The sequence below is a fragment of the Oryx dammah genome, unplaced genomic scaffold (genome assembly GCF_014754425.2).
Source record: "Oryx dammah isolate SB20612 unplaced genomic scaffold, SCBI_Odam_1.1 HiC_scaffold_21, whole genome shotgun sequence".
Taxonomy (NCBI): Eukaryota; Metazoa; Chordata; class Mammalia; order Artiodactyla; family Bovidae; genus Oryx; species Oryx dammah.
The window spans coordinates 13,350,644-13,378,412 of record NW_024070205.1 but is presented as its reverse complement, the minus strand read 5'-3'; the positions used below and the strand labels follow the sequence as shown (position 1 = coordinate 13,378,412).

Genomic DNA, 27,769 nt, shown 5'->3' with positions numbered 1-27,769 from the left:
TGGAAGAAACACAAGTTGGAATCAAGATTGCTGGGAGAAACATCAATAACCTCAGATATGCAGATGACACCACCCTTATGGCAGAAAGTGAAGACAAACTAAAAAGCCTCTTGATGAAAGTGAAAGAGGAGAGTGAAAAAGTTGGCTTAAAGCTCAACATTCAGAAAACGAAGATCATGGCATCCAGTCCCATCACTTCATGGGAAATAGATGGGGAAACAGTGGAAACAGTGTCAGACTTTAATTTTTTGGGCTCCAAAATTACTGCAGATGGTGACTGCAGCCATGAAATTAAAAGACGCTTACTCCTTGGAAGAAAAGTTATGACCAACCTAGATAGCATATTCAAAAGCAGAGACATTACTTTGCCGACTAAGGTCCGTCTAGTCAAGGCTATGGTTTTTCCTGTGATCATGTATGGATGTGAGAGTTGGACTGTGAAGAAGGCTGAGCGCCAAAGAATTGATGCTTTTGAACTGTGGTGTTGGAGAAGACTCTTGAGAGTCCCTTGGACTGCAAGGAGATCCAACCAGTCCATTCGGAAGGAGATCAGCCCTGGGATTTCTTTGGAAGGAATGATGCTAAAGCTGAAACTCCAGTACTTTGGCCACCTCACGAGAAGAGTTGACTCATTGGAAAAGACATTGATGCTGGGAGGGATTGGGGGCAGGAGGAGAAGGGGACGACCGAGGATGAGACGGCTGGATGGCGTCACTGACTCGATGGTCGTGAGTCTGAGTGAACTCCGGGAGTTGGTGATGGACAGGGAGGCCTGGCGTGCTGCGATTCATGGGGTCGCAAAGAGTCGGACACGACTGAGTGACTGAACTGAACTGAACATTTGAAATAATATTTTGTAAAAGTTTTCTAACGTCTTTTTTGGTGGTTCTGAATCATAGTCATACATCAAAATTGTCCTTGGAGACTTTGGAAATACACATTTCTGGCTCCTGGTGATTATAAGTCAGTGAGTTCTGGGTCAGTCCTACGTTTAAAAAAGAAATTTCCCTGATGGTTCTAATATCCTTCCAAATTTAAGAGTCACTATTCTAATATTTGACAGAGGCAATTTTTATATCCCTTCATCCCAAGTATTAGTGAAATAGAAAGTTTGTTTAATTGGTCAACAGAGATGTTAAAGCAGAAACCCAATGACTGTCTCTTGCCTTGTGCCCACCCAGACTATATGGAATGTATATTTTCTGCATTATTTTAGCCAAAATGTATTGAAATGAATTTTATTTCCAAAATCTCTTGCGAGAGGGGTTCTGATTTTTTTAAGTTTTTTTCCTTTATTTTATCAGTTTGATATAATACTAGGCTGTCATTCTAATCATCTGAATCTACACCTCAGTTCTTCTAATGATGCCCTCTGCTTAACCCCTTGGACCATATTGCAATTTTTACTGAGAGATTACAGCTTTATGGTATCAGTAAATCAGTCATTTTAATGTTCAAACATAGGGGACTTCTAAAAAGTTATCTCTTTTTGAAATGTTGCTTTTGGTCAGAGGATGTGGTTTGTATGACAAAATTTGGAACGTATTGAGACCAAGACTTCATTTATGACCTAGTAAACTTTTTCCTATCTTTGAAAGAACTGTTTTCTATAAATGTTTTGTGTTACATTCTCTATATGACCATGAAATCAAGTTTTCTTGTTTGCTAGTTATTCATATTTCTCATATACTTATTACTTTTTTTAGTTTGATCTGTTGTTATCACAATTATGATTATGAATATAACATCTTGTCTTACACTTCTGTCAATATTATTCTGAGGCTTTAGTTTTTAGGTGTAGATAGATTTTAAATTATTAAAGCATCCCATCTAATTATTGTTAATCATATGTATTTACCATCTATACATATAACAATTCTTTTCTGTGTGGGGCTTTCCCAGTGGGTCAAATGATAAAAAGTCTGCCTGCGATGCAGGAGACCCAGGTTCAATCCTTGGGTCAGGAAGATCCCCTGGAGAAGGAAATGGCAACTCACTCTAATATTTTTCCTGGAAAAGTCCCATGGATGGAGGAGCCTGGTGGGCTATAGTTCATGGGATCACAAAGAGTCAGACACAACTGAGTGACTAACACTTTCACGTTCTGTCGTAATGCCTGTTGGTAGTTTTCATCTGTGACATCTTTTTTTATATTTTTACTTTTAATATCTTTGTTTCATGCTTGACTCTTTTAGGTAGCATATAGGTGTATACTGTCTTATATCCAGTTTACTAATGTCTCTTTTTTAATTAGAGAATTTAGTCCATGTACAGCTTTTGTGATTATTGATATATTTAATGCTAATCTGATTTTGTGCTTTCCATGGTGTATACTGTCTTATATCCAGTTTACTAATGTCTCTTTTTTTAATTAGAGAATTTAGTCCATGTACAGCTTTTGTGATTATTGATATATTTAATGCTAATCTGATTTTGTGCTTCCCATGCATTCTGCTGTTTTAATAACACTTTCATGACTTTATTTTTACCCTTTGCACTTATTGCCAAATCTCTGTTGATTATACTTTCTTTAACCCCTTGCATCCCCAGGTGGCCCTAGTGGTAAGGAATCTGCCTGCTGATGCAGGAGATGCGGGAGACGCGGGTTTCATCGCAGGGTCGGGAAGATCCCCAGCAGCAGGAAATGGCAGCCCACTCCGCTATTCTTGCCTAGAAAACGCCATGGACAAGAGGGGCTGGCGGGCTACAGTCCATGGCGTTGCAGAGTCAGGCACGACTGAGCGTGTGTGCACGTCTACTCCCTTGTCATTGTTGCCTCTAATTTGAAAGGCATATATAAGGTATTCACTCTAAAATGTATCTTCTATTGAAATATATTCAAAAGGTGCACATACCGGAAGGTCAGTAAATTTTCACATTTAACTACCAGTCTCCCTCAACTTTTCCTTTTCCAGTAGTAACCATTATCCTAATGCCATAGATTTTATAACACACATATATATTTGCAAGAGTACTGGAGTGGGTTGCCATTTCCTTCTCCAGGGGATCTTCCCGACGTAGGGATTGAACCCGGGTCTCCCGCACTGCAGGCAGACGCTTTACCCTCTGAGCCACCAGGGAAGGCACCATGTATAAAATATATACATACATAAATGGCTCTTAAGCATAAGAAAGGGGATTCCCAGATGACTGCTGCTGCGGCGGCTGCTAAGTCGCTTCAGTCGTGTCCGACGACCCCATAGACGAGAGCCCACCAGGCTCCCCAGTCCCTGGGATTCTCCAGGCAAGAACACTGGAGTGGGTTGCCATTTCCTTCTTCAATGCATGAAAGTGAAAAGTGAAAGTGAAGTTGCTCAGTCATGTCTGACTCTTAGCGACCCCATGGACTGCATCCCACCAGGCTCCTCCACCCATGGGATTTTCCAGGCAAGAGTACTGGAGTAGGGTGCCATTGCCTTCTCCTCCCAGATGACTAGTGGGTTACAAATCCATCTGCAATGCAGGAGACACAGGAGATGTGGGTTCAGTTCCTCGGTTGGGAAGATCCCCTGAAGGAGGGCATGGCAACCCACTCCAGTATTCTTGCCTGGAGAGTCCCATGGTCAGAGGAGCCTGGCGGGACACAGTCCATAGGGTTACAAAGAGCTGGACATGACTGAAGTGACTTAGCACATATGCACTCAAGCATAAGAAAATATGTTCAACTTTATGCATCATATGAGGAATAATAAATATGAAAAATTAAAATTCCATAAGATACCATTTCTCACTTAACAGATAAGGAAAACTTTTAAAGCTCGGCAACATATTTTGTTGGCAAGATGTGAGTAACTGGTTCTTTCATACGTTGTGCTGTGCTTAGTCGCTCAGTCATCTCTGGCTCTTTGCAACACCATGGACTGTAGTCCGGTAGGCTCCTTTGTCCATGGGGATTCTCTAGGCAAGAATATTGGAATGGGTTGCTACACCTTTCTCCAGGGAATCTTCCCAACCCAGGGATCAAACCTAGGTCTCCTGCACTGCTGGTGGATTCTCTACCATCTTAGCTACCAGGGAAGCCCTGGAATGTAAACTGGTACAAATATTGGAAACAAAATAAGTGTTCATCTATAGGAGATTGTTTAAATAAAAAGTAATACATGAAGTATTTTGGAAGTTTAAAAGAGAAAGATCTCTAAGGTTTATATGGAGTGATTTTCAGGATATATTACTTAGTGAGAGAAGCAGAATAAAAATTGTAAGCAGTCCATAATATGCGATCTTTTGTGCAGGAAAGGAGATATAGGAAAATAGTTGTGCATCTATTTATTTTTCCAAAATATTGGAAAATTTTTTTTCCTTCTATACAAGAAGGAAAAGCCAAGAAGCCAATAAGGTTGGATATCTACTGGACTGATCAGGAATGAAGGATTGGGGATGAGAGAGTGACTCCTCTCCAAGTATAAATTTTCATGCAGTTTTGACCCTCATAATCACACTAATATCTTACATACTCAAATGGAAACCACAAAGAAAAGTAAAACCAATAAGAATAAGGGGAATCTAAGATGGAATACAAATAGAAAAAAAGTGAAACTAAGTTGTTTCAGATGAAAAATTGAACCACATTGAAGGTGAGGGGCAAGGAAGCCAAGTAACTTTTTGATACAGCGTTTTGAAAACTTAACCTTAGAATAAATGCCAAAAGAACTGTATACAAATATTGAACTCAATTATTCAGTAGGATTGTTATTTTGCAGTGTTGTTGGTTATCAGTTTGTTACTATGTTATGCTAACAATAAAAGAAGTCTGGCTTCTCACAACTGGTGACAGTAGTGTCGTATGTAGTGGGGGAAGTGATTTTGGATTGGGATTTGAGGTATCAGTGTGAGTCCATGGTTTGTTCTATATCTATTAAATTATCTATCATCTATCTATAATCTATCTGTCTATCATCTTTCTACCTACCTAGCAGTGTGCTTGTATATATGCAAACACACATATATACATTTTCTAGCTCTGTTCTATTAAATTATCTATCATCTATCTATAATCTGTCTATCTCTCTTTCATCTTTCTACTTACCTAGTAGTATGCATGTGTATATACAAGTACACATATATATGTTTTCTAGCTCTGTGTACTGAGGGCATAGAATCAACACTCCTGTATCTGTGAGGACTACACAAATCCATATTTCTAAATAACATTGTGACTAAAAGGAACCAGGGCTCCTTGGGAAAGAAAGAAAAGCGGGATCAGAGAAACCCACAGAGTGAGCCTGGGATATCATCTTATGCCAATAATTGAAGGTTTAAAACTCAGGGGAAAAATGTACAAAATGAGAGTTGCAAGTTAAGTTTTATTTGGGGCAAAATGAGAACCGGAGCCCAGGAGACACCACCTCAGATAGCTGTGAGAAACTACTCCAAAGTGGCAGGTAGGAAGGTCAGTATATATGTGATTTTGCTGAAGGCAGAATATGTGCAACCAAGCACATAGTTTTCCAGAAGGTTTCTGCTATTCTGGTGAAGCTTTCTACTAGTCGTGAGGAGAAGTTGTCACCATGAAGGATTTTAGTGCTTTTCTAGATAGTAGTACATACAAGAATTGGGCTCATTAAGATTGGCTCTTGAAAATATCTGAAGATCTATCCTGCCAGTTTTCTCCTGAGCACAGAGTGCCTAGTTTCTGCTCTCCACCCTGAACTCCTTTCAGGGGGTTTTAATGGTCAGCAGCTGCAATAGCACATGATTTAATCCTTGAAGAGATAGATAGCGAGTGCCCATGGCAAGTGCCAATTTCTAGTTGACAGAATTTGACTTCAGGAGATGCTAGAAGTCAAAAATAATTTTTAAAGAGTTTCAAATAAAATTACTTTTATTTGGAAAAATCATAACAAATTTGGATTAGAGGTGTTTAAAATAATAATTTTATCTTCTGTGAATAATGATAGTTCTTTGAACTGGTACCTCAACAAATAGCCAACTTACAAGGCTGCTGCTGCTGCTGCTGCTGCTGCTGCTGCTGCTGCTAAGTCGCTTCAGTCATGTCCGACTCTGTGCAACCCCATAGACGGCAGCCCATCAGGCTCCTCTGTCCACGAGATTCTCTAGGCAAGAATACTGGAGTGGGTTGCCATTTCCTTCTCTTACAAGGCTAGAGTTTACATATCCTAGAAAGGAAAACAATGCAATTCCTTTTTAGAAGTCACTGAGGACAGCCTAGTGCTCAGGGGTGTAGACTGTAGCAAGGCTGCCTGGGTTCACCACTTGTGTGGCCTTAGTCAAATGGCCATAGTTGTGTTAATCCACTTACCTGAGTAAATCCATGTAAACACATTTACATTTGCTAAGTGGGCAAGACACCTTAGGCATTGCTATTTCCTCTTAGATTTATGCATTGTGTTATTTAAGGGAACTACCTTTTCTGTGAAGGTGTAGATTCTTTTCCACCGTGAGCATCTCTTATTACCCTCTGAGTTGTAGTTGTAGTTGCCAGTTTAGCACCCGTAGTTGCCATTTAAGCACAGGTGCTTAGAATTTTGTGACTTCTAATTCAAGAAATGGTCTTAAAGATTGAAATATAAATGGTTCATGATTCTTAGGAATTCTTTTCTCATATTTTGTTTACATTTGATTTCATTCATATAATTTTATTTAAAAATATATTTACCTTTATGCCAGTTGTAGAGTAGTTATTGTTTTAATTTTACTGAGTGTTTTGGCTTCATTTCTTCTCTCAACAAATTAAATACTTCACTCCACTTTCTTCTTGTTTGCATAGTCTTTGAGAAGTTGGATGTAAATCTTACCCTTGCTCCTCTATATGTAGATTTCCCCACCTCTGGCTTCTTTCAGGATTTTTTCTTTAGCTTTGATTTTCTACAGTTTATGTACACTATGACCTGGGGTATCTTTTGGGGGCACTTGTTCTGCATTTGTCCCAGTGTTTGCAGATAATCTGTTTTGTGTTTTTTCTTTCTCTCCCACTCTTTTTTCTCTTTGCTTTTCAGTTTTGAAAGTTTCTTTTGACACAGTCTCAATATCCTGAGGATGTTGAATATCCTCAGATTCTTTCCTCAGCCATGTCCAGTCTACTAATGAGACTATCAAAGGCATTGTTCATTTCTGTTACAGTGTTTTTGATCTCTAGCATATCTTTTTGATTTCTTAGGACTTCCCTCTCTCTACAGACACTATCCATTTATTCTTTTTTCATATATATTTTAATGTTTTATCTACTACATATATTTTTTTCTGATATATATGAAAATAAATATATAACTATGAAAAAAGTCTCCACCTACATATTACCTGATAGCCACAGCACACTTCGGGGAACACTGATCTGACTTCATCCTTTTATAGCTGAAGAAACTGGATCCAGCCAGGCAAGAAATTTGCATACAGGCAAATCAAAAGTGACAGAAATGGGATGGGAAGTCTGGTTCCAGCTTTTCACCTGCTTTTTTAAATTCCCCAAAGCAACGTGGTATAGTGGCAGTGTCCCCGACCAGCTGTGTATCCTTGGACAAGCTACTTAATATCGCTGTGCCTCTGTGTTCCCATCTGTAAAATGGGGATAATGATTATATTCATTCATAGAATTGTTTTGAATATGAAATGAATTAATCTTTATGAACCATTAGGGCACTGTCTGGTACATAGTAAGCATTATATATATTTGTTAATATACAAGACAGGACTTGTAGTCATCTATCCATTCATTCTTGCAAATTATCTACTTTCTTATTAGAGGCTTTAGTGTAACAATCACAGTTGTTTTAAGTTTACATTTTGAATCTGGTTCCGACGCTTGCGCTGTCTCTAAACTGTGGTTTTTGCCCTTTAGTTTACTTATAATTTTTTGCTGCAAGCCAGACATGATGTACTGGGTGAAAGGAACTCCCAGAAATAGGTCTTTAATAATGTGCTGATAAGGAATAGGGAAGCAGACCCTATGATAAGGCATTAGCCTTTCAGTGAGCCTGTGTCTGAACTGTGAACTTCACAAGTTCTTCTCAGTCCTCCCCTCCCACATTTTAGGTGGGGCAGATGATTGGAGGGGCTGGAATTGAATACTTTCCTTGTCTCTCATGAAAGGCTATAGCGGGTCGGGTCAGTTCAGTTCAGTCGCTCAGTTGTGTCTGACTCTTGGCGACCCCATGCACTGTAGCATACCAGGCTTCCCTGTCCATCACCAACTCCCAGAGTTTGCTCAGAATCATGTCCATCAAATCGGTGATGCCATCCAACCATCTTATCCTCTGACGTCCGCTTCTCCTCCTGCCTTCAATCTTTCCCAGCATCAAGGTCTTTTCAAATGAGTCAGTTCTTCACATCAGGTGGCCAAAGTATTGAAGTTTCAGGTTCAGCATCAGTCCTTCCAATGAATATTCAGGACTGATTTCCTTTAGGATCGACTGGTTTGATCTCCTTGCAGTTCCAGGGACTCTCAAGAGTCTTCTCCAACACCACAGTTTAAAAGCATCAATTCTTCGGCACTCAGCTTTCTTTATAGTCCAACTCACATCCATACACAATTACTGGAAAAACCATAACTTTGACTAGACGGACCTTTGTCAGCAAAGTAATGGCTTTGCTTTTTAATGTGCTGTCTAGGTTGGTCATAAATTTTCTTCCAAGGAATAAGCGTCTTTTAATTTCATGGCTACAGTCACCATCTGAAGTGATTTGGGAGCCTAAGAAAATAAAGCCTGTCACTGTTTCCATTGTTTCCCCATCTATGTGCTATGAAATGATGGGACTGGATGCCATGATCTTAGTTTTTTGAATGTTGAGTTTTAAGCCAGCTTTTTCACTCTCCTCTCTTACTTTCATCAAGAAAACTGAAAGGGGTCAGTTATGCTGTGATAAAACCCAAATGGGTTAGGTGCTGGTAAAATAATTTCTCTTGAGCACAGGCCTTGTCAAAAGCCCAAGGAGATTTTTCTTTGATATTTACTCTGAGAACTTGGTTGAGTTCCAGAGGTAAAACTCCCCAAAGTTTTTTTTTTTCTTTTTTTTTCTTTTAGGGTGGGTCTTTCAATGCAGTGATTCAAAATTCATGGTATAATAACTGGGAATTTGTAGACAGAGAATGATGAGGGTTCTGAAGGTATCTTGATGAGTCACTGTTTGATAAGAGAATCATTTCCCTGGTTCGGTGATCCAGTGGCCTGAAGTTTCTAACTCTCAGACTTGTCTACATTGTTATTGTTGTTCAGTCTGCTGAATCATGTGCGACTCTTTGCAACCCCCTGGACTGTAGCCCTCCAGACTCCTCTGTCCATGAATTTCCCAGGCAAGAAGACTAGAGTAGGCTGCCATTTTCTTCTTTATGTCTACATTGAGCCTTCAGCAGCTTATCTATTGCAGTTCAGATTTTTCTACCCTGCTACTAGTTCTGAAAGTTTCTGCTGTTGCCTTTCTGCTCTGATAGTTGTGATTCTTTCTGCCTGTTTCTCCAGGGTGGGGGAAAATGGTATGTCTGAGACCTCACTTCTCTGACAGATCTCAGAAGAGTTGTTGATATTTCAGTTTGTTCAGATCTTTACTTGTTAGGACAGAATGGCAACTTTCGAGCTTCTTACACACTGGACCAGAAACCACAAGTTCCCTTGGCTTATTTCTTATCTTTGGGGATATTAGTTTTGAAAGGTTAGTAAATTAACTTGAACATATTTAGCATAGTTTTTCTGTTTATAAAATACTGTCATCTGTAGAATGTTTTGTTTCCTTTTGCTGCTGTGACAAATTACCTCAAACTTCCTGGCTTAAACCAATTGAAATTTATTCTCTTATGGATGTGGAGACCAGAAGTATGAAATGAGTCTTATGGGGCTAAAATCAAGGTGTCAGTGGAGTTGGTTTCTTCAGAAGGCCAGGGAAGAATACATTTTTGGCCTCTTCCAGTTTCTAGAGGCTGCTGATATTCACTCTGGCCACTCCGATCTCTGCTGCAGTAATCACATAGCCTTCTTCCTTTCTGTAATCAAGTCTTCCTCTGCTGCTGCTGCTGAGTCGCTGCAGTCATGTCTGACTGTGCGACCCCAGAGACAGTAGCCCACCAGGCTCCCCCATCCCTGGGATTCTCCAGGCAAGAACACTGGAGTAGGTTGCCATTTCCTTCTCCAATGCATGAAAGTGAAAAGTGAAAGTGAAGTTGCTCAGTCATGTCTGACTCTTCGCGACCCCATGGACTGCAGCCTATCAGGCTCCTCCGCCCATGGGATTCTCAGGCAAGAGACCTGGAGTGGGGTGCCATAGCCTCCTCCAAGTCATCCTCTACCTTTCTCTTAAAAGGATACTTGCAATTGTACATAGGGCCTGCCTGGATAATTTAGGAAAATCTCTCCATCTCAGATTTCTTAATCATATCTGCAAAATTCTTTTTGCCACATAAGGTAACATTCACAGGTTACAGGGTTTAGAACCTGGATATCTGGGCGTCATTATTCATTCTACCACCAATGTGTTTAGAAAAGTATCATTTCCTCTTCTGATTATTAAATGTACCTTGAACAATTTTTATGAATTGATGGCACTCGGTTTCATTGCAGGACAGAATAAATAATAATAAGTGCTGCATAGGTAGCAGAAGGAAATGCTTTGTCATTTCTTGACTGACCCAGACAGTGATTTAAGATCTCAGTTTTAATAACAAGAGAAAAATAAGTGGATATGCACAGATTTTCTTCCCACAGATTTTTGTAGATGTTTGGTTAAGATAAATTTGTATTTCCTTAGCTGATTAAAAAAAAATGGTGGCGAGCTCCTATACATACAACCAGAATGTAACGTGTTGACTGAAAAAAAATGCATGACCTAAAAGTTGAGAGTTATGTTTCATTTGGAGGACATTCCTAGGACTTCAAGCCTGGGAAGCAACTTTTCAGATAACACTGAGAAAACTGTTCCGAAGAGAAAGAGGGGAAGCCCTAATATATAGGAGTTTTTGCAAAGTGGGAACAAAAGGTTACTGTTAACAAAGGAAAACTAGATATCTCAAGTTAAGGAATTTAGTGCTTTTCTATGTAGGGGGAGATGCAAGATTCTGGGCTCACTGAAATCATTCCTTTGATATTCATCTTCGCTGTCTGGGACCAGCATCCTGTGTTTTCTCATCCTGAGTTTCCTCGGACTGCGCCATTGTGGGTACCTACCCTCTGATGACTGCTAAATGGCAGGCATTCCTTCTTTCCATTCTGAGTTCCCTCAAGGTTCACCATCAGGGTGGCCAAAATCATTGATGGCTGCCACATCCTTTTTTTTACTGATGTGACAGGCATTATTTTATTTCCATGTGTGCTATTTTCGACAAGAGCATTGCCCCTCTGCCCTTCCAGATAGGCCCCGCAGGACTGTGTTGCCATTTAAATTTTGATTTAAATATTTTGTCCAAATAAAGTATTTTAGGACAGAATATGTGAAAAGGGCATGCAGTGTAACTTTCCCAGGATCTTAATTCCCTTCAGAATAACTTTATAGCTTTAGATCTTAATGACTCTAGGTCTGGTCAAAGAATCAGAAATACAAAGCTGGAAATGATGAGAGGGTAGTGGCATAAAAGCATAACACTTCAAAGTATTTAAGGAAAAAATATCTTTTAGTGGGTATTTATGGAGTTTCAGGATAATCACTGAGAAGCAACATTTGAGATGTCTGACAAAACAATGAAAATAACTTCAAACTTTATGAATAGTTGAAAGTTAGGTTTAAATGAAAGCTTGTCTGAACTTCAAAATAGTGAATTTGGCATGAGAAGTCTATAATTATTGTCATCAGATGCGAGGTCCCCCCAGCCACCATTATGTTAAATTAAACCCTCTGAATGCTGTGTTTATCTTTCTGGTTCTTTATGTGGTGGAGAAAGGAGAGTTCAGAGATAGTTATGGTAAAGCCTGAGTGCTTCCCCTTCATTGTACACATTTTTGTTTTAGTGAACAGGGCCAATATAAACATTCAAAATGTAAATTCTCCTATAGGGGAAGGAATTTTCAAGTGAACCAGTATTTTCAAAGGACATTTTTCAAAGTGAGAGCCCAGACCATAAAGAAAGCAGTGGTAGGTATCAAGTTAAAAAAAAAAAAATCACCATGAAAACAGTAATGCAAATATATAGATATAAACACTGGACAACATTGCTGACCTGGGAAAAGCTGCAGTTTTAAAGATACCTTACTTGATATATTACCCATATGACAATTTTAAAAAGCAAGATAAAAACATACCCAGAACACATCACCATATAGTCATATGATATGAAGTTAGTCTACCTCAGTGATGTCACTGCTGGTTTCAGACCATTCTAGGAAAAGACTCTGTGGATAGATAGAGGTACATTGTGCCTTCTGGTTTTATGGTGTTGGAATTCAGACTACATAAATTATAATTTGTTTATGTCTGCTCTTTGTGTTAAATTAAAAGAAGTTGGATTGCCTAGACAATGAGTATTTTGCTTGAATGAGTCTGCTAAAAGAAGCTAGTATTTATAATGTCATGAATCACACTAAAAACTTCCCTTTATGAAAGAAAAAATGCAAAGCAACGGTAGATTACAGATTAAATGAAAATAGAATGATTAAGAGGTTGGGCTTCAGAGGCAGACAAGACACATGCTTTCATTCTGGCTGTATCACTTACTGTAGTGTAATTTTAGGCAAATTGCTTAGATTCTTCATACCCTTCATTCTTCATTTTCTCATTTGAGTAATAATAATAACAGCAACAGCAATAACAATATATAGCAGCACCAACTTCAACAGTGTTTTGCAGAAAGTAAAAGTATTGATGCATATGAACCCCATGATTTCTCAATGAATAACCTTTGGTATGATTATTGTTGCTGAGTGAACTTCATGGTCTAGATTCCACAGACTCTATTCAGTGCCCTATTCCCAGCAAAGGGGGAGAGGAATGTCAGAATGTGGAAGATGCCATCAGCCTCAAAAGCTTAGTAAATCTCTTTGTGATCTTATCTTTGAGAACATCTTTCATAACTTTTTCCAAATGTAAATTAATACCATTTGCATTTCCTATATATTGGGAAATGCTTTATAAGTTTATGTTTTAATTTGAAACATTTCCTTTTATCTGACATTCTGGCCACTATAAATTTAAAGCATGTCTACTTGCCCTGGGATTTTATGATTTAGGAAGCATGAGTGTCATTTCCATTAACTATTCACAACTGAAAAAAATACAAGCTTGTTTGAACTTTTACTGTGTTCCAGGTACTGTGATAAGCATTTTACGTACTTTTTGTCGTTTAGTCTTCAAAATAGTCTTATGAGGCAGGCAATATTATTCTTTAAAGAAAGTGTTTAAATATATGGTGCTTCTAGGCACCAGCGTTCTTGATATTTTTTAGTTAGTTTTCCGATGGTAGCCTTTTATCTACTATAGTTTTTTTACAGTTAAGCACTTAGAGCTATAATTAAAAGCTGTGTATTGAATTGGTTGTTGACACAAGCTGTGAATTATGAAAGACCTGGGTTCCACTCCTGACTCTAAACTAGTGTTCACCTTGGATAAACTGCTTAACCTTGTTGTTCAGTCGCTGAGCTGTGTCTGACTCTTCATGATGCCAGGCGCCTCTGTCCTCCACTCTGTCCTGGAGTTTGCTCAAATTCATGTCCACTGAGTCAGTGATGCTGTCTAACCATCATCCTCTGCTGTGCCTTCTCCTATTGCCTTCAGTCTTTCCCAGCATCAGGGTCTTTTCCAGGGAGTTGGATCTTCACATCAGGTGGCCAAAGTATTGGAGCTTCAGCTTCAGCAACAGTCCTTCCATTGAATATTCTTGGTTGATTTGTCTTAGAATTGATGGCTTAACTTTATTCTCTTATTAAATGGGGCTAATGTTAACTACTTCAAAGATTTATTTCAAGGATTAAGTGACTCAATTAGTATAGTGAATATAAGAAGTTTGTGATAGAACCTGGTGCATAATAAGCACTCATCTAATGGTGGTCTTTATTTTTGATAAACATGCAGTGAGTTACTGATAGATAACACACACAGTTAGAGACAATAGGAAATGCTAAGCTAAAAATAATGTGCTTTACAGTATTTGGATTTATAATTTAATGAGAAAGCAACATCTATGTATTAAAGAAGTACTTAAAAAAATACAAGCAAGGGCTTTATAAGGTTGTAGGAGATAGTGATAAATTCTGAGTTTGGGGGTATAGCTCAAATGAGAGGAGGCAGAGAAAACAGCACTTGAACTGGGCTTTGAAAAATAAAATTATGTTACTATTTGGAGAAGGGAGAAAGGAGCTTTCCTGATGCAGGGAATAGCATGAGTAAAAGCCCTGAACTATTGAGTACAGTACTCAGGGAATAGTAGCTATTATGATGTGTGATGTGACTGGAGAATGGAGTTTGTGGAGACATCAATTTAGAAATAAGACTGAAAGACAGATATAGCCCAGATTGTTAAATGCCTTGCTAGGAACTTTTAATCTTACTGTTTAGAAGACTCTGATTAGAAATGTGGAAAATGCATTTGGAAAGGTATATAAGATATACCTCGAGGATATAATTTTTTGGATTAAGAATAGGGTGTGGGAGGGTCAGTGATTCTGGAATACACTTCTATAAGTGCTTTGACAGAACCTGTTTTATTAACTCACATAAACCCTACCTGCTGGGGCTTTGCTTGATTGGCAGTCTGGTAATCCTCTTGTGAGAATTAACTGACAGCTTTATCTATAAATAACATTCATTTTCAAGTGTGAGATACAAAGGTGTAGTTTTGGTGGTGAGAGATTGTCTAGCCTACCACCTTTTTAAATCCAGAGGTAGTCCCTAAATCCAGTGTTTTTTTTAAGTCTAGTTTGTCAAGCTTTTGCATTCTTGTCACATTTCTAAGATCTTAAGGCATAGTTCATGAAGAAAATGACTTTTCTTGGAGGAAATATGAACCTCTATTAGGATTCAGGCTGTTATTTGTATTATTATTAGTCTAATGCTTAATAGTGATTCAATAGATAACATTGAATCACTTTTTTCTTCCAGTTTATTGAGATATAATTGACATACAGCACCGTATAAGTTTAAGTTGTGCAGCATAATGATCTGACTTACATACATCATGAAATTATTGCCACAGTAAGTTGGGTGAACATCCATCATCTCAGATAGATAAAAAATAAAGGAAAAGAAAAATAATTTTGTGATATGGACTCTCAGGATTTACTCTTTTAACAGCTTTCATACACAGCATTCAGTAGTGTTAATTATATTAATCATGTTGTGCATTACATTCCTAGTATTTATTTATCTTATAACTGGAAGTCTGTACCTTTTGATCACCTTCATCCAATCTACTCCACTCCCCACCTGTACTACAAATCTAATCTCTTTTTTCTTGAGTTTATTTTTGAAGTATAATTAACCCAACTGTGTTACCAACATAGTTGAAGAAGGAAATGGTAACCCACTCCAGTATTCTTGCTTGGAAAATCCCATGGACAGAAGAGCCTGGTGGGCTATAGTTCATGGGATCACAGAATCGGACATGACTGAGTGTGCACACATGTCACCAACATAGTGATCTGATGTTTCTATACATTTTAAAACGATCACTGTAATAAGTATAGTTATGTGGTCACGTATGGATGTGAGAGTTGGACTGTGAAGAAAGCTGAGCGCCGAAGAATTGATGCTTTTGAACTGTGGTGTTGGAGAAGACTCCTGAGAGTCCCTTGGACTGCAAGGAGATCCAATCAGTCCATTCTAGAGGAGATCAACCCTGGGATTTCTCTGGAAGGAATGATGCTGAAGCTGAAACTCCAGTATTTTGGCCACCTCATGAGAAGAGTTGACTCATTGGAAAAGACTCTGGTGCTGGGAGGTATTGGGGGCAGGAGGAGAAGGGGATGACAGAGGAAGAAATGGCTGGATGGCATCACTGACTCGATGGAAGTGAGTTTGAGTGAACTCCGGGAGTTGGTGATGGACAGGGAGGCCTGGCGTGCTGCGATTCATGGGGACACGACTGAGCAACTGAACTGAACTGAACTGATGCGTGTCACCATTTTCACTGACATGGTTTCATTTTGATCTTCATAGTTACTCAAGTGGAGGCAAAGTTGTTAATAGTTGAAGAAACAGACTGAGAGAGGTTGAGTAACTTGCTCAAGATCCCAGAGCCAGTAAGAGTTGGAACCGGGGCTTGGACTTTAACTCGACTCCAGATGGGCCTTTTTATTCCTATTACGTCTCTACTTTCTCTAGTCATATTTCTACATCTGATACTTAATATTCATCCGTGTATAGTCTCCAATAAGTAAACTATAAACATTCTAGTTTTTCACCTTAAAAATTCTTGATGTATCTTTCAGTACAGTAAATGTGCTATTAAAATGTGATCAACACCTTAGGAAGAAATCTGTGTGTTAATTCATCATATTGATAGCGTTAAGGTTGTTGATTTCTTAAAAAAAAAAAAAAACGTTTTATTTTGTATTGGAGTATAGCCGATTAACAAACAATGTTGTGATAGTTTCAGGTGAACAGTAAGGGGACTCAGCCATACATATACATGTACCCATTCTCCCCCAAACTCCCTATCCAGGCTGCCGCATAACACTGAGCAGGGATCCATGTGCTATACAGTAGGTCCTCGCTGGTTATCCATGACCTTCCCAAACTCCTTAACTATCCCTTCAGCCCATCCTTCCTCATGGTGAGGGATGTTGATTCTTGTTTGATTTCTTTTGTTCTTTTTTTCTTTCTGTCTTTTCAGGTAGCTGCATGACTATGTTAAGCTTAACTGAGTTATGGTAGATTTCGGCTGTAATTTTAGACAACACCTATTTTGGCTTTATTTTCAAAATTGATGCATTTTTATCATGACAGTTACATCTTATCAACGCTGAAAACTAACACAAATGAAATATGGAACTGAGGTTGAGCAGGAAGCAATAAGGCAGCCAAACACCTGTTTCCATCCAGGGTCTGTTCTGCCTTTCGTTTTTTAAAGACAAATATTTTGAATATCCTTCGGGACTGTAGATTAAAAAAATTGATTCTTTACCTAAAGTAGATTGTCTTTTAAATGGAGGAAATGGCAGAGACTAAAAGAGAACCCTGCTTAGGACATCGCGACTGCCCCTTTTGGAAGGAGCAGCGCTGCCCGCTTGTGGCTGCCGTCTTTGGCCTAGTCCAGCTGCTAGTTCAAGGAATCTGACGCCATTTCCCCTTGTTTAAGTTTGTATTACTACTACTTCCTGGGGTCTCTCCTGAAGGAGAATCATGAAAAAGGGCCGTGAAAGAGAAGAATTTAGGCAGAAAGGATCTCAGAATGTCTTTGTATGTTAAAGAGCTATCATACTCACTGAGCACACGGTTCACCCGGTAAGGAGTAGATTGGTATCGATATTGATTGGTATCAGTATTTCCTTGGAAAGATCTATTATGATGCAAATAAGCATATAGCCTGAAAAAGGACGTCACCAGAAAAGGACCAACTGATAACTGCTTTCTCAGATATACAGGGGGAAAAAAATGACATTATCACTTAACTTGCCTCACTTTGTAGCACTCATTTTTCAGTTTGGAAGGATTTGAGTTAGAGTTTAAAAGAGTAGATATGCCTTATTTGGCAATATGTTACTTTAGTTAATAGTTCCTTTCTTCCTCCTCTCTGCCCCACCTCCCTTTTTTTACATTTATTTAGTTTTTTAGAAATATTTCAAGATAGAAAGTGAATAAAATATTTAGTAACACAATAAGGGCCTTTCCTAATTCTGGCTGAGAAGAGGTGAAACAACCAGTTCAATATTTACAAAAAAGAAGTTAGCATTTCAGTATCTTTAGGTGCAGAACGTTTTATCTCAAAAAAATAAAAAAGGTGAGAATTTATTTGTAGTAAAGCTGTCAATCTTAAAATTCTTTAAAACAAAGTCAGTCATCACACTACCCCTTATTTGCTTCAATTAATTTGTAAACTCCGATGAAAATTTCCCTCCTTCTCGGATACTCTCTATATCTTAGCTTTGGTCACCAAAGCCAAGTCCCACATAAAATTCCCAAGTTGCCCAGAGTTTTGTGTTCAGCCTCTGCTCTGTTTCCCTTTCCATGTTTGGCTTCTTTGCTTTAACTGATCTTGCCTTGTTCCCACTTGTAGAGCGCACACTGGCCGTTCTTGCCCTGCTGTCTGCTGTGTGTGCCATTCCTCCAGCCTCCTGGGCACTCAGCGCTCCAGGCAGCTTCTCCTCCTCCCTCGTTATTTACTGCTTCCCCTTTGACAGTAAGTATTCTGCTGGATTAATCTAGTCTAAAGAGTTTGTAATTTATAGTGTCATATTTCTCCAGATAATGTTGTATTTTGATGTTTCAAAATGAAGCTACCAGAGAAACTCCCAGAAACGTCATATTGTAAGTAGGAAAAAATGTATTAGTGGCAGGAATCCTCAGCTGAAGGCAGGCCACATTGAGAGAGAATTTAGAGGCCTTTGGTTAGCCTCATATTCACATTTTCTAGCCTGCATCATCTAGGGTGGAATTTTGATGTTCTGTTTTTGGTTTTTAACTCCACATTCAATGAGACAATCATGTGAAATTATAACCAAAAGGATATTCTAGCCACTGCCTTTGCAAGCCAACAGACTGTTTATCAAGGAGTAAGGAGGATTTTTTTCATATGTGCCTTGAGTTTTGTTGTAGGGCAAAGTCTCTGCTGTTTTATTTAATAACACAGGCTATTTCCATACTTATAAACATGGATAGAGGATTTAAGTTTAAGGTTTTAAATTCCATGTTTCCAATATTAATATTGAAAAGATTTAAAAATGGCAAGTCTTTTCAGGATGTACAGTCAAATAAGTAAATTATACACACCTCCCGGGAGAAACTTCAAAAATTTTCCAGTTTTTAAAAATACAATTTTCAATATTTTATATATATATACTTTCTCTATTAGCATATTGCATTCCCAGGGAGAGTATGTCTGATATTTCCTATTACTGAATTGAAAATGCTTATGAAACCTGTAAGTACACAGTATTGTAAATATCTGCGTTAATTGAATAGTCTCCCACTGGTTTTCTTCTGTAATGTAAGTTAACCACTCATGAAAACTACATTGGCTTTACGAAGTCACAGGTAAAAGTGGGTTTGAAAGTGGTCAGTCAACAGTTGAGGGGTAGCTACTCTCAGCTTCAGTCTTAGCTTAAAAAAAAAAAAAAAAGAAATTCACCCTTCTTGCAGTTCACAATGTCTGTCACATGAGGGCAGCATAATCACATATCTACAGGCGGCTGTCAGTTCAGTTCAGCTCAGTCGCTCAGTCGTGTCGACTCGACTCTGCAACCCCATGAATCGCAGGACGCCAGGCCTCCCTGTCCATCACCAATTCCCGGAGTTCACTCAGACTCACGTCCATCGAGTCAGTGATGCCATCCAGCCATCTCATCCCCTTCTCCTCCTGCCCCCAATCTCTCCCAGCACCAGAGTCTTTTCCAATGAGTCAACTCTTCGCATGAGGTGGCCAAAGTACTGGAGTTTCAGCTTTACCATCAGTCCTTCCAAAGAAATCCCAGGGCTGATCTCCTTCAGAATGGACTGGATGGATCTCCTTGCAGTCCAAGGGACTCTCAAGAGTCTTCTCCAACACCACAGTTCAAAAGCATCAATTCTTCGGTGCTCAGCCTTCTTCACAGTCCACATACGACCACAGGAAAAACCATAGCCTTGACTAGACGGACCTTAGTCGGCAAAGTGTCTCTGCTTTTGAATATGCTATCTAGGTTGGTCATGACTTTTCTTCCAAGGAGTAAGCGTCTTTTAATTTCATGGCTGCAGTCACTATCTGCAGTAATTTTGGAGCTCCCCAAAATAAAGTCTGACACTGTTTCCACTGCTTCCCCATCTATTTCGCATGAAGTGATGGGACCGGATGCCATGATCTTCGTTTTCTGAATGTTGAGCTTTAAGCCAACTTTTTCACTCTCCTCTTGCACTTTCATCAAGAGGCTTTTTAGTTCCTCTTCACTTTCTGCCATAAGGGTGGTGTCCTCTGCATATCTGAGGTTATTGATATTCCTCCCGGCAGTCTTGATTCCAGCTTGTGTTTCTTCCAGTCCAGCATCAGGTTTGCCCTTAAGGAACTGATTACAAAGCAAACCATACTGCCCAAGAACATGAAGATGAGGTCAATTACAGTATTTGGTTCAGCTGGTAAAGAATCCGCCTACAATGTGGGAGACCTGGGTTGGATCCCTGGATTGGGAAGATCCCCTGGAGAAGGGAAAGGCTACCCGCTTCAGTATTCTGGCCTGGAGAATTCCACGGACTGTATAGTTAGTCCAGGGGGTGCAAAGAGTCGGACACGACTGAGCGACTTTCACTTTCATACACTATTCAACTGATTGAAACACAAAGTCTGATATTTTTGTAGAAAAAAAAAACAGTTATTTTTATATAGTTGAAAATCTTTATCTAAAGAATCTACGCTTTGCATTAGAAAATTATTTGTAACTATGAATTTTAAATTTAGGGTTAAAGAGGGGTTGGGATGTGGGAGAATGAATGATGTCTTTCCTGTTTGTGAATGGAATTTTACATAGTAGTTAAGCCATTTAGCACTTACTTTGTCTTAATCTACCAGGCTATTTTGGGCAAGTTTTTGATATTTAACATTTCTATGCCTAATTTCCTCAAGTACAAAATAGGGGGAATCATAGTATTCATTCATAGTTTTATAAAGGATTAAATGACCAATTTTAATACACATTAGAGTACATGTAGCACTCTAAATGTTAGTTTGGATTATATTCTTAAGGTAAATGCTGATCTTTTTCAAGTTAAAAGATCTTAACTAAGTATCAGAGCACAAGAAAGAATTTGAGCGAGCTGCTTACACTGTATTTTATGGTATTTGATGATAATGATCCTGGAAAAATGTGTTTGAAGAAGCTGTTTAAGAGGAGAAGGAAAATATTAAAAGGGAGTTTAAGGTTTAGTGTCAGTTAGGGAAGAGATCTCACATATGCTTATATGGAAGAAAAATTTTGCTTTTTCTCAGTCTCGAACCATTACTTTTTAATCAGTAACGGAGCAGTGACTCTTTCCTGCTTAGGAACTTATCTGTTACCATGAAAGCAACAGCACAGTAAATAAGACCTTGAAAAGTCGTGGAAAAAAAAAAAAAAAAGAAGACAATTCAAACTGAGGAAACTCATTCTTGTTGAGTCCCAAATCCAAATTCAGTAAGTCTTACCAAGAACTTAGAGAGCTTAAATGAGCTGAAACTTTCTGGAGACAGAAGACAGGTACCCTAGAAGGTGAAGCTGTACAAGTGTCAGAGTGAATGAGCTCAGAGTAAAAAAGAAAGTTGAGTTAGAATGAGTATGTGGTAAAGAACTGAAAGTGGGATTTGAATGTGGCCTTTAAATATTGGTTTGGATTTGGAAAGGAGAAGGAGGAAGAAGCAAACTTAGGTGGTTGTAATGGACTGAACCATGTCCCCCTTAAATTCATATGTTAAAATCTTAATCCCCAGAACCTCAGAGATGAGACTGTATTTGGAGATGGGAATTTTAAAGAGGTGAAGTTAAAGCAAGGCCATCAGGGTGGACCTTAATTCAACAAGACTGCTATCCTTATATGAAGACTCTAACCTCCAGAATGATGAGAAAATACTTTTCTGTTCTTTAGTCACCCATTTCATGGTCCTTTGTTGTGGTGGTGCTAGTAAGCTAACACAGCAGGGGAAATTGTGAACGAAGCATGGGAGCAGGAATATGTGTTTCCTTGGAAGAGAATTATTAATAATAAGAAAACAGTGGTTTGGTATTAGAAAGTGTTTCACTGGCTTCTTGGAAAAGCAAGCTGATAAGATGCTGTCCTGAGAAAGGTGGGACTTAACCCAGCAGGATCTGGTCAGAGGTTTAGAACAGGGGTGGACCTTGAATGCTCTAGCTTTCAAAGCTGAATCCAGCAGTGGTATGAGGGTTTCCATCAGACGAAGACTGAAAGCAGAAGCCACATATGTGGTGAAAGAGAGCCGGCCTTTGCGAATGAAGCCATCAGGTTATACATAAGCTATAATTTAAAGTAAGAAGGGGCAGTTTGTCTTTGTGAAAGGAACACCTGAATGCTCTAATCTGCTTTTGAGCCAAACTGAAGAGTGTGATAATGGTACCAGTGTTAATGCAAATGTGCTGAAACCAACCCTGTTCCATAACATAGGCTGGAATTCAAGGCTAAAAATGGCATGTGTCGATGCTGGAGCCAAAAGAATAGGTGGAATCTATGGGAGAGTATTTAAAAGGGCAGAGAATTAAACAGGAGGGTGAAAGGACTTTGAAGAACAAGAATGTCTTCTATTTAAAATTAGAGTTACTGCTAAAGACAGAGGAGAAAGAGAGCATCCACAAAATGTTGTAATCAAGGAAGACTGAATACTCACCAAAAACACAAGCTCTGAGCCAGGGGTAACCAGGAAAAAGCAATTCCTCTCCGCACCTAAGAATCCCTGAAGACAGCTGTAGGTGGCACCCTCCAACACATGGGGACCGGAGTTCAAGTAAATTGCACTTAAATCTCCAAAGACAGGCTGTAACTTCTTGGTTAGCTCAGGTGTCGGCACCATAGAGCACTGGCTCCCTGAATTTGTTCTGTCTTTCATTAGGACAGACATTTACATAAAAATGAGTTCAAAGAGAAGACTTGGGATGAATTAGGGCAGCTGTCTTAAGTATCTGAAGGAACTTTCTGTGGAAGATAGATTGGACTTGGTTTGGGTTTCTTCAGGAGAGCAATATGGCAATAACAGGAAGGTAGGTTTCAGTTTAGTTTGAAAACTAAAATCTTCTAACTGGCTTCTGCTAGTGACATCATCATATCATCATCCCCTTCAGTCTTAGGCAAAATTGAGATCTTTCCATCCTGGCCTTTCTTTTCTTAGAAACATACAACCAAGTATCCTACCTATCTAGCTAGCTTAAAAAAAAAAAAAAAGGGTGAGTCAATTGAGGATAATTATTATAAATCTTACTATCACTTTGTATAATAGTCTATATCCTTGACAAACTTCCACATGTACTTATAGGTTCCGTGTTTGTACACAACCAACATATTAAAGGACCCTCAAGAATCAGGGGGAGAAAGGAGCAGTATTGCAGTGGCTTATTAAAATAGCTTTCTTTTTCAAGAAAATCACATGTTTCTTAAGAGTATTGTTCATGAATTCTATTTAACTGATAACTTTAATTCAGAACTTTTTTTTTTTTTCATGTCTCCCATTCCTACCTCTACTGGCTCATGGGGGTATGAATTCCTGGTATTTGAAATAACACACCAAATCTTCAAGCTTTAAATTGGAAGAGAATTACATGATTGATCAGAAGCCAAAAATCATAGCCCTCTTCTTTGTTTTTATTCTTATTAGAATCACCAAACAATAGACGCTAACAATATGAGTTACTAGAAATATTACCCAAATATTTTAGCTGGAAAAACAATGGGATAATTAGTTATTCTTTCCCAATTTAAAACCTATTATCTCTGATACCAGTGTTACAGTAAAGATAAATAAACAAAATGGATAATTGGGAAAAAGAAAGTAACATGAAAGCGAGCCTTTTGGTTTATAAACCTCTCTAGTACTATTGTCATTGAATACAAGCAAATTACAAAAAAAAGGGAGTAAGAAGTATCAGCAGTGAATGGGAACATTTGATTCCTCAAAAACTCTTTGAGGTGGGTTTATTATCAAATGAAACCTAAATGATGGAAAGCCTAACCTATGAAGGTGTCATTGCGGGTTGATCTGAGAAAGCCTCATGACGGGACTGGTAGCTTAGCTGTCAAAAGATGGATAGGGTTCTCTGAAAGTTGTATGTGATCTATTATTTAGCACAAGGTGTTTTAATCTTAGCACTGTTGTGACATTTTGGAATGGATACCTCTTTGTTGGGGTGGGGCATCCTGTATATTGCATCCTGTATATAATATCCTGTATATTGTATATTTTCTAAACATCCTGTATATGTTTAGAAAACATCCCTGGCCCTTATCAGCTAGATGCTGGTGGCAGTCCTTCTCACCACCAGAAAGGTTTGATTATCACAAATGTAAAAAATGTCTCGAGACATTGCCAATGTCCCTGAGGGACAGGGGGGCAAAATTGCCCTGGTTGAGTACCACTGATTTAGCACCTGAAGGGTAGTAGTGCATAATTAGAGAAATTGCCTAATACTTTATTGTGAAATACTTCATTTCAGTATTTTTAGAAGCGAGCAAAAGAATAATGCTGCAATTTTGGCATATTTGAAGAAAATTGTCAATTTTTTTTTTTTTGAAGGAGGTGGCTTGGTTTACTCTTCAGATGTGTTCAGTCCTGGAAGAATAACACCATATAATGCTGACACTGGGGGTATTTTGGCTCTCGTGGAAGAAGTATCATAAAATTTTATACCTGCTTTCCTGACAGCCCAGTGATTACTGTGCTTTTCCTGAGGTTCCCTGAATAGTACATACAGACACAATAATTTCTGATGATTCATTAAAATTACAGTTTAGGAAATATGAAGCACATTAAAAACACACTTTAAAGCCTACTCATGTTTTACTTTCCCACTTCAAATACCAACTGAATTTACACTTTTTCCACTCTCACCAATTTCAATAAACTTGTTAGCCATAGTTTTAGTCATGTCCAGCTTAACAGTAGAGGGTATGACTGTCTTAAATTGACTTGGCAGCTTTGGATGGCTTTTTAAAATGTATATTCAAAGAACGATGAAGTGATAGAGACTTAAAAAAAAGAAAAATACCCCGAGAGAACTAAAAGTAACAAAATAGGAGGAAAGTTGGGACAGCTTAAATATTTGTGGATATGCATGATATTCCCACCTTTATACCTGATCACACAGATGTTATCAGAATTTCATAAAGGAAATTATTTCTTCAGGCTTAGTTTCTTCACATTTTAATATTCAAACAGGGTGAATTTTGTCAGTTTTAGCTGGAATAACATGTATAGAAATAGGAAGTCTTTACGAATTCATTGAACAAGCATCTCTTAAGTACTTACCGTGAGGCAGGCCCTGGATGGAAGCTAGAGACTAAGGGGACTAGAGATTAGTCACACTGGGTCCCTATGCTCAGATTCTTTATAAGCCAAATAGAGGGAGAGTTATACATGAAGAGTATGAAGTGCAATTAAATGTTATCAGATGTGTACAATGGGGCTGCAAAGGAAGGAAAGATCCGTCATGCCAGGCAGATAGGAAAAAGGGAGCGTTATGTCCTATTTCTGCCAGCACTGTGTGCTCCCTCAGTGTATCATTGCCAGCATGGAGTGTTACTTTTTTAGAATATTTTGTTAATTGGCAAGCAAAACGGATAGCTTGTTTTTAGCTTGCATCTATTTATATTTGGAGAGGTCAGACTTTAAAATATTTGTTTTCATATTGTGAATAGTATGTTATGCCCTTTATCCTCGTTCATTTTTATTTATTTTATTTTTTTTATTTTGAATGAAACGGGAGTTTTAATTTCATTTAGTATCATTAACATTTTTTAAATTACCATTTAATAGTAGTTTGTTTAAAAAGAATAAGTAGCTAGAGAATTTTCACACACATAAGACTTCTGTATCATGGAACATTTCTTACTTATAGTATTAGGTTTGTAACAAAGGTAAAATACAAATCAGAACTCATCACATACATAAATCAAGAGAATCTTTGGAATTCTCCTGAGCCTCAAATCCAATTACTAGTTTATTGATCCTTCATGGAATCCTGTACTTTATACTTAGGAGACAATTTTCAATTTAGATTGTGGATTCTATCAAAAGTTAAAACACTGAATAAGTTTACCTCATTTTAGATATTATGTTTGTCAACTGATTACTTATATTTACCAAACTGGAACATGCGGAAAACAAGGAAAAATAGCATTAAATTTCATGCGGTTCAGTAGCACCCTTTCAACACTCATTCAACACCTATTTGTAAATATATCTGTGCCAAGAAAGACACAAAGAAAGTTAAAGATACCCACCTCTATTTTTAGGTAAAACAAAATGTTCAGATAACTATATAAAATAATTCATTTATCTAGGATTACACTTAGTCCATGGAACCAGAGCTAATGGACTAAAATGATTACTTAAAATCTTTTCTTATGTGTGACACGTGGTCATAGCAACAAAGAGAATTTACTTATTATATATAAGATGAAGAGTATCACACACAGTGTTAGAAGAGGGTAAGGTGTGATAAAGAAACACTAGTTTTAACTCAAGCTAAGTATTTGACTCTATTAAGATAGACTGTGACTGAAGGTGAAATAAAAATTAAAATAGAGAAAAATCTTTTTGAGAATTTCAGTATTTTTCCTTTGTTACTGTATTATACTTTATATAAAACCTCACCACTTGCCCTTTCTTTTAGAAGCTCTATATTGCTGCTAAAATTGTTATTAAAAATGTGTATTGCTAACTGTATGTAACTTTTATGTATGGATTTACAGACAATTTTCTTGAAATCAGAAGACACATAATGCCAAACCTGGCTTTTTAAAAAAAAAATTTTAAGCAAGCTGAAAACAAAATATATTAGGCATAAAGTAATACCGCATGCTAAACATCAGTACTTCTTGTGACCAGGTATTTTATATTTCTACATTTAAGGAGCTCTTTCCTTATACAAAGCCCAAGTCTAACATGGTCAAAACATCAGTTCAGTTCAGTAACCCAGTCGTGTCCAACTCTTTGCAACTCCATGGACTGCAGCACGCCAGGCCTCCCTGTCTATCACCAACGCCCAGAGTTTACTCAAACCCATGTCCACTGAGTTGGTGATGCCATCCAACCATCTCATCCTCTGTCATCCCCTTCTCCTCCCACCTTCAATCTTTCCCAGCATCAGGATCTTTTCAAAATAGGAAAAGGAGTACATCAAGGCTGTATATTGTCACCCTGCTTATTTAAATTATATGCAGAATACATCATGAGGAATGCTGGGCTGGAAGAAGCACAAGCTGGAATCAAGATTGCTAGTCAAAATGTAAACACAAAGAAAAACAAGTGTGTCTTTTTTATATGACAACAACGTATCTCGGAAGTCCTTAATCAAACACATATGCTTAGACAGGCTGTCACGTTTCAATAAGAGAACATAGACCTGAGTGGAATGTGCACCTGATTGTGTCCACTGTATTAAAACACAATTTCTTCTCTTCAATAAACTGACATTGCTTTTGGCTCAGAAGATTTTCTTTAACCTTTAAAAGTACACTTTCCTTTCTTAAACCTCAGACTCTGCGTTGATAGCATGCTGCTGCTAAGTCACTTCAGTCGTGTCCGACTCTGTGCGACCCCATAGACGGCAGCCCACCAGGCTCCCCGTCCCTGGGATTCTCCAGGCAAGAACACTGGAGTGGGTTGCCATTTCCTTCTCCCCTCGTTCATTTTTAAACTTAATGCCCCTAGCCTCTACATTTCCACTCACACAAGTACACACATGCATACTCACAGATATGAACTGAAACTGCTTTGGCAAATGCCATTCCAAAGAACTGCACTTCTAAATCCTATGAATTAGTTGCATAGCTTCTCTGGTAACTCAGCTGGTAAAGAATCCAGCTGCAATGCAGGAGACTCTGGTTTGATTCCTGGGTCAGAAAGATCCTCTGGAGAAGGGCATGGCAACCCAGTCCAGTATTCTTGCCTGGAGAATTCCACGGACAGAGGAGCCTGGTGGGCTACAGTCCATGGTGTTGCAAAGTCGGACACAACTGAGCGACTAAGCACACACTTACCTTACTTAGCGTTGACACCCTTCCTTCTTTAAAAACTCCA

At 38.4% G+C, this 27,769-nt stretch overlaps 1 long non-coding RNA gene across 1 annotated transcript; it reads left to right on the top strand.

Moving 5' to 3' along the window:
• Positions 1–5,289: 5,289 nt before the first annotated feature.
• On the top strand, positions 5,290–20,276 carry LOC120880451. The gene is made up of 3 exons (XR_005725033.1): positions 5,290–5,374; positions 14,105–14,110; positions 20,266–20,276. It is a non-coding gene; the product is annotated as an uncharacterized LOC120880451 (long non-coding RNA).
• The last annotated feature ends 7,493 nt before the right edge of the window (positions 20,277–27,769 follow it).